The sequence below is a fragment of the Condylura cristata genome, unplaced genomic scaffold (genome assembly GCF_000260355.1).
Source record: "Condylura cristata isolate star-nosed mole 26May11 unplaced genomic scaffold, ConCri1.0 scaffold00028, whole genome shotgun sequence".
Classification (NCBI taxonomy): Eukaryota; Metazoa; Chordata; class Mammalia; order Eulipotyphla; family Talpidae; genus Condylura; species Condylura cristata.
This window is the reverse complement of record NW_004567129.1, coordinates 17,400,063-17,408,045: the sequence shown is the minus strand read 5'-3', so window position 1 is coordinate 17,408,045 and position 7,983 is coordinate 17,400,063. Positions and strand designations below refer to the sequence as shown.

Sequence of the window (7,983 nt, the reverse complement as noted above, 5' to 3'; positions counted from 1 at the left end):
GCTCCCCTGGGGTGGACCCGATCACCCTGCGTTACCAGTACCTTGCAGCCACCGTGTGTATGGTGCCCCCGTCCACCCACCCGCCAGTGTTTGCTGACTGTTCCACTAGTAACAGGTACCACCCAAATCTGTTTTCAAACAGCTATATTGAGATTGAGTCCACATGCCACACAATTCTCCCATTGAAATCATACAGTTCTATGGCTTTTAGTATATCCACAGAGCTGTGCAATCATCGCCATGGTCAGTTTTAGAGGTTTCCATCAAACTGAAAAGAAACCCTGCTCCCTTAGCTATCATTCCTGTGTCTCTGAATACCCCCTCCCTGCTCATGCGGCAAACACAAATCCCTTTATGTCTCTATAGACTTGCCTAGTCTGAATACTACTTACACGTAAATATCAAGGTGGGTCTCCCCAATTGACCCATGCCCAAAATTCACCAGAAAATTTCCAATTCAGAGGCCTGGGGTGGAGCCATGGAATCTGAGTTCCAGGCAGTTCTCTTAATCAGGTTGCACCTGCCTTTACTATTCCCAACAATCAGGTCAAATACACAGTAAGTGGCTAAAAAATAGCTTTTGATGAAAGCCTCTAAAACTTGTCTCTAGTTGACTCTCCCTGGTGGTGCAACAGGTCAAAGCACCTCATTATGAAGCTCTCAGGAGCCATTGCTGCATGAGTTCGATTCCTGGTCAGGGAGCTGACCCATATGGCATGGCAGATATCTCCTGACCCGCCCGCTGCTCCCCTCAGCAGTGTATTTCAGTACATCTGCCTGTCCTGCTCTCCACTCTGTCTCTGGTGAATCCTTTCACCCACTACACTGACCTGTACCCCAGTTCTGTAAGCATAAATAAATAAATCTTAAACAAAACAAAACAACAAAAAAAACTTGTCTCTAGCTCTCAGCTCGCTATATCCAATTTCCCTAATTGATGTAAGGGTCTTTTTTTAAAAAAAAATAGTTTATTTTTACATCATTTTGTGCATCTATCTCATTTGCAAACCCCCCCCCCCTTTTAAAGATTATTTATGCCTACAAGAGCTGGGGTGTAGGCCAGAGGTAAAGGGGGGAAAAGGGATAAGAGTTTTCACCAGAGACAGAATGGGGAGCAGAACAGGCAGACTGACTAAAATACATGGTTGGGGAAGCAGTGGGTGGGTCAGGAGAGGTCTGCTGTGCCATTTGGGTTACCTCCCTGGCTGGGGATTGAACTCATGCTGTAGTGGCTGCAGACAGCTTCATAGTGCTGCATCTTAACTCTTTTGCCCTAGTGAAGCCCTGATATATTACTCTTATCTTAAACACAACTTGAAAACCTTTCAAGTATGAAACATAGAACTATAGAAACATCCTGGAAACTCAAAATGCTCCTGGAACTGCCCCATGAAGCTCAGCTCTTTAGAATGCACTTTTACCTCTGGGGTCTCAGTTAAGGACTAGGATGAAGATTCAGCAGAGCACAGTGAGGGAGGCAGAGCTGAGTTTTAACAGGTGGAGGAAAGCAAGCTGAAGAATTGAGTAGGGGCCAGGATGGGGGTGAAGGTGTGGAATGGAATTTACCCCCAGTGCCCTGGGGAGCTTTGTGGGCTTGAAGCAGGGTAATGTGATCACATTTGTGCTTTGGAAAGGCTACTCCAGCATTTGGAGAGAGGAACAGGAAGCAGGAATCTGACACTGTGGTCAGAAATGACAGTGGCCTGAGTCAGGGAGAGGCAGTGGGATGAAGTAGAAGTTAAGAGTGAAGAGTCGTCCTGAAGGTGGTCCTGAAGGCAGGACAGACATTGGTGATGAAGAGGATCCTGGTATCTTTCAGGGGCGAGCCCTAGAAGCACACTGGGAGAATGACCTGGGAGCCATCCAGGAGGAAGTATGTGGAAATAGCTGGGTATGTCGAAGTGGGACAAGAAGATAAGAGTGTGGGCTGGAGGCGGAAGCCTCAGAACTGTTTTTGCTTTATGACTGCTGTGATACCCAGTGACCAGTCCTTCCTCGCCACCCGCTGCCCATACCTTTTACTTGCCTCTCCTTCCCTGACTTCTGCCTACTACTGTTATGGTCTCTCCAGGCTAATTTAAGACAAAAACATGGTGCTCAAGGGCTAGAGGATGTTGTCTACCTCCAATATCACTTAGAAGTGAGCTGTTATTAAGGACATACTAACAGAGGAGTAAGTTATCACTCCAAATGCCTCGGCTGTCTGCTTTCCAAATACCTAAAATTTCTCACATTAAAGCCCTTCCTTTAGGTTAAGACAGTAGCATCAACCTACCTTAGGGGTAGAACTCTTCCTTCCTTCCCCTAATATAAATCATATAAAATTTGGAGAAGCGGTAGAGGATTGGGAACCAGGAAGCCCAGAACCTCCCAGGCAACTCTGAGCGACAGCATCATCTTTAGAAGATCCAGAAAAATGGAAATGTTTATTTGACAGAGTGAGGAATTCTGAGAAGCCAGTGAAAGAACAGGAAGAGAGGGTGGGGCTGGAAGATCTGAGTAGTATTCTGGTTTTGCCAACAAGTTACTGGACAATATGGAGCATGCCACTTCATTCCCTGAGTTTTGGACAAAACTGCCTAGCTCTTCAAACAGAGCAGTGAACATCAATGCAGAGGGCAGGTGAGAGGGTGTTCTGGAAGGTGAAAAGTGTACTGATGAGATGGATAATTCAAGGGTGAAGAATTATAGCAGAGAACAGAAATCACCTATATGCCACCATGTGGCACAAAGGCCTAGGTCAAGTTCTTTAGATTTTAGACAGCAGTAACCTGAACTGAGAAAAACTAAATATGGTCTTTAGAGAGGTCTGAAGAAAGCAGAAATCAATAAGGAAAAAAGTCCTGTGGTTTGGGTAGATGATACAGACAGGCAGGGCTTTAGAGCATTAGCATAAAGTGGTTGGCCTTGGCATGAGGTTTCCAAAGGTCGTACAAGGTTGAGCACCACTACTCCACACCCTAGGCCAGTCATGAGGGGTGACTTCCTATCTCCAAAGTTTTTGTGTGCTTTTATGAACTGGAGAAGGGCTGATCTTACATGCCCGTGCCTTGCTTGCTAATGCCTTGTGAACCTGTAACACCTGGAATGAGATTCTCCTGGAGAATGATTTGCTTCTTCCTGAGTCAATTTTTTTCCTTATAATCATTTGCATTAATGCATTATTGATTTTTATTTTAACCAGTCTGAACAGTTGGACTTTTATTTCAAGAACAGGAAAGACATTTTGGGTCATTTATGTATCCTCAGTACCTCAAAACAGGGAGTTGAACATATTCAATGTCTGCTGAGTCAGATGTTAATATCTCAACTATGGCCTTAATAGGTAAAGAGGCAAAAGAATGTTCAGGTATAACTTTAGGTCTTGCCCCCTAAGTGAGAGGGAGATTCTTGTCATGATTATTGCAGGCCTTTTATGAGGCAACAGTATGAGCTAAGGAAGATTTTGGAAATAGAATTTTACTCATGAAAATTATAGCACAAAGCATACCGCCCTTAGGAGGAATAGTTCCCTGGTCGCAGAAAGCTCCATCAGTAACTGATTCTATTAATTAATCCAAAAAGAGCAGTTGTCAGAAGTAGAATTGGGAATGTGGGTAGGCAGCAAGATGTACAGAATAATTTACATTTATTGTATGATTCTTGGTGCCTAATTCTTACCATGGTGTGAAGTACAGTTATCACCCTATCTTAAAGAAAACTGTATTTTAGTTGTTGCTAATTTACCCAAGATCACACAACCAATAAGGAGCCAAGACAAGACACAAATACCAGACAATCTGACTCCAGCATCCAGAGAAGGTGACATTAAACACTCAAGTTATATAACTAACATTTTGTAATCTAATTAAGTGCATACCAAAGCTTTCTAGTAATTTAGCTTCCCAGGAGGCTCTCCCGTAGGGGGGAAAACATGACTTTTGCCAGAACAAGGAGATTGGTCCACTTTTTAGTTAGTAAAGCTTATCCATCCAGCTCCTGTGAACCTGAAGAGTCCCTTAAGGAAGGAATCCACTCTCTGGATAAAGACTACATTCTTGGTTCTGCCCGTGAGTTGGATGTGGTGGCTTTTCCAGCCCCGCATGGTGAGCCACTGCCTTCTGCTGCTAATGCCCGTAACTCCGACGGCTGTGCCCTGAAAGACAGTTCATGGGGAAACTTCTGAATCACCAAGTTTTAAATTACTGCAGTTCTTTCTGGTCTGGAGTAGTCCAGCCGGGTACAAACCTGTCCTTATTTTTAATGATCCCAACTGTTTCACAGGTTCTCATCATAACTGCTTTTCCCTCTTAGCTAGTTTCTACCCAGCTCAAAACATCTTATCCTTTTAGTTTGATTTTCTGTTCAGTGCCCTCTGGAGTCAATTCCATGAAGTAGGATACGTCATGATTTCTTACAAGAAAACATTTTCCTTTATTCTGTCCTAGTGGCCCTCAGCATTTTCTCAAACCCATGTCAAAATAGCACATGGGGACTTTGTCTTTAGAAAGCAGGCTCCAAGGTCACTTGGGTCCATTCCTGGCTTTTAAGTGGCTCCTCAATGGTCATTTAGTTGTAAATACAGTTGATACCATGTAAGTATAGTTACTGTCTTAGTCCATCCAGTCTGCTATAATAAAACATCACTTACTGGGTAACTTAAAACAACAGAAGTTTATGGCTCACAGTTCTGGAGGTTGGGAAGGCCAAGATCAAGGCACCAAGGTTGCCTTCTAATGAAGGCCCTCTTTCTGGTTCACAGCGGTGTGTCCACACAATGGTAGGGTCTAGGGACTGCCCCAAAGTCTCTTATCTAAGTCACTACTTCTATTTAAGAGGGTTCCACTCTCATGGCCTAAGCACCTTCCAAAGACCTCAGCTACTAACACCATAACTGCCATTAGGGTTTGAATATATAAATTGAGAAAACACAAATATTCAGAGCATAGCAACTATAAATATAACTAAGGTTATTTCTAGCTAAGTATAGTTTTTGTATTTGCCCACATTAAAGGCTTAGAAGACATCTGAAGTTTACTTTTAAAGGTAAGTAAGATGGTTTGAAGTAAAGTCTTGGAGAAAGTGAATCTGATTATCAAAGGTACTGGAGAAAGAAAAAGGAGCTAAGGATTTAATGCAAGTCAGTTTTGTTGTTTCTAGTATATAGTTCTTAAGGGTTCTTTGGTTGAAGGGTTGAAGAAAAGGCAAGTATATTGGAGATATCTGTTTTTCTCTAAGTTTGCTCCTTTTTTAAGGTTGAGTTCTAAGGTGGAAAAAGAGATAAGTGGGATAATTTGATTTTAAAAAATTTTCCAAATACTTCACACAACTCTACAATAGTAACTAACTACACCAGGCAATGTCTACCTGAGACTAGCAATCATGAAACCTGGGTCTTGGTGTTGTTACGAAACCAATTATCTCTTTTCTTCATGTACCCCAAAACCCCAGCTGGGCAAAGCAGTTTAAACTCATCATCACTAACTTCAAATGGGTACCCAATGCTGCCAAGACAGTCCCACTAGGAAGGCTGTCACATGGGTCCTCCCTGGCGGCCTAGGAGCTAGTCTCACTGCTATTACCTTTTCCGTGCTGTTCCACACATGGTGCAGCACACCTCTCCAGTCCTGCCTGCTGCCCTCCTTAACAGTGTATTTCAGGATCCGCCTGTCCTGTTCCCCACTTTTCTCTGGTGAATCCCCTCAACCCACTCCAGTTTGTACTCTAGCTCTTCTAGACCAAAAAAAAAAAAAAAAAAAAATGCTGTAGACATGCTTTCCCTTCCCACTGCATTTGCATTCATCTTCACTTTTGTTACTCTAATTATTATAGTGGAAGCATCCTCTTCCTAAGTGTCAGTGCTCTCCATTTTCTTATTCTCCCAGGGATTCCACTCCTATGTAGGTTTGGGCAAGCCTTCTCTCTCCAGTATTACGCCCAATCACTCAAACATCCTCTAGAACATTGCCATCTTTTAAACGGTAGTGTGAAGTCTCCTCTTGACTCCATACCCTTCTACAGTTACCCCTAAATTTCTCTGCTTCCTTTTAGTAAAACTTCATATTGCCTTGATGTGTTGCCTCTATTTTCTCATTCATTCTTCAACCCAATCTAGTCATGTCCACATCTCTAATTTATCAACACAAATCAAACCAAGGTCAGTGATACTCTCCACTGACCTCTAAGGTGGCCAATCCAATAGTTATATCTCTGGTCCAGATTTACCTCTCAGCAATAACGGGCACAACTGAAAAGTCCCCTGCTATGGCAAACCTCTTCCCTTGGATTCCACGAACCCACACTGTGGATTGCTTTCTGTGTCCTGGCTGCTCTCTCTCAGCTCCCTGCATTATTCTGTCTCTAAATGCTGGAGTGGTTAGGATTTGGCCTTGGAACTCTTCACTTTTTCTCCAGGTCATAGGTCACATGCAGATAAGTAGTTTAATCAGCTCATGCAGTTTAAAAGCATCTGATTTAGTGGCCAACATCTATCTGGACATTTTGCATTTAAAAAAATCCAGATTTCTGGTTCTTTAAGGGAAAAAAACGGTGAATACTGGACTAGCGTGCTCTTAATATGTCAGCAGTGGAGCAGAAGCTGTCCCCTTGATGCTTGGGTCTGTTTGTTATCCGTGAGATCTCAAGTAAGGAATTTGGGGTACAGACTCCTGTAAGAATTAAAAGCTCTTCTCCGGGAGGCACCTGCACACCCTTCAGTCAGTTCTCCAGGTCAGGCCTCCGTCAACTTTATAGCACATTGGGTGGAATCCGCAGGTGCAACCTGGGAGGAGGAGGGCGCCCGCCCGTTTGAGTTGCTGAAGGACTCCACCCACGGAGAACTTAGCAGCTTTCCGGGGAGAGATGCACATTTTAAAACACAAACTGACACCGCACCGAATACCGGAAGTCCTTTCGGCAAAAGGCTGCTATGATTGTAGAAAAGGCATCAAGTCTGGTCTTTAAGGGCCTCTCCAGGCGGAGGTGGCCTAAGGACACCAGAGAAGGCCGTCTTCTAGGGCGGAGATCCCCAGAAGTCGCTGTGCAAGCACAGCCCTTCTCTCCGTAGCTCGCGGCTGCCGGATTGTTTCTAAGAAACTGGGAGTGCGCAGGGACCCGCCGGGCCTCCCTCGGTGGCGGGCTGCGGTGTGGCTCTCGGAGGGCGGGCCGGGCTAGGGCGGAGACTAGGGCGGGGCCCTGCCCAAGAGCAGCCACGGCCCCACCACCTAGCCCCGCGCGCGCTTCCTCCAGAAACCCTCCCCTCTTTTAACAGGTTCAGGGCGGGAGACCGCGGCCAGGGAGCCAGGTCTAGCGGGCTGGGGTTCTGGACCGCCCAATAGCTGAGGCCTCCGCCCAGGAAGCCCCACCCAGCGGGAGCCGGACGTCGCGGCGCCCGCGGAGCCCACGCGCGACCCGGCGAGGGCGCGGGAGGGCGCGTGCGGCGTGACGCGACTCGCTGCGCGTCCCGTGACGCCATCGCGCCCGCTTTTGAAAGTTGGCGCCCGGGGCCGCCTCCCATGCTGCCCTGCGCCAACCCCTCCCCTCACCTTTCCTCCCCCGCCCTCCACTCGTCGCCCGGCCGGCCCCCCCACCCGTCCCTTCCCTTATCAGCACCCGCGGCCCCGGCAGCGCCGACGCAGGCGCACTGCACCGCGCCGCCGCCATTTTGTGTCCGAGCCTGTGGAGCGATTAAACCGTGCGCGGAGCTGCTTCTTTGGCGGCAGCGGCGGCGGCGGTAGCCGGTGCGGGTGCGCGGAGCTGGCCGGAGACGCCGGGTGGCCGGAGCGGTGGAGCGGCGGCGGAGCGGGCGCTGCGGGGGGTGTGGCGCGGAGGTAAGGGGGCCCGGGGTGGAGGAGGTTTCTCGGGCCGCCTCTAGGTGTCACGATGGGGCCGCTCCGGTCGGCGCTGGCTGCAGCCCGGCGCCAGCGCCGCCGCCGGGGGGTGTTTGTCTCCCTCTACCGTCCCTGCTGCGGCGCGGCCGCCGCCATTGCCCGTCGCCGCTGCGGC

General features: G+C 47.5%; 1 protein-coding gene across 3 annotated transcripts in view; it reads left to right on the top strand.

The window, feature by feature from the left end:
* Positions 1-7,490: 7,490 nt before the first annotated feature.
* Positions 7,491-7,983, top strand: part of CTCF (CCCTC-binding factor (zinc finger protein)) — a 46,420-nt gene continuing 45,927 nt past the window's right edge. For 2 of the 3 annotated variants that reach the window (XM_012730615.1, XM_012730614.1), the window contains exon 1: positions 7,668-7,808. The gene's annotated coding sequence lies outside the window, so the exon portion shown is untranslated. Of the gene's footprint in view, positions 7,809-7,983 lie in introns of all 3 variants that reach the window. The other variant, XM_004690469.2, reaches the window with a different exon arrangement.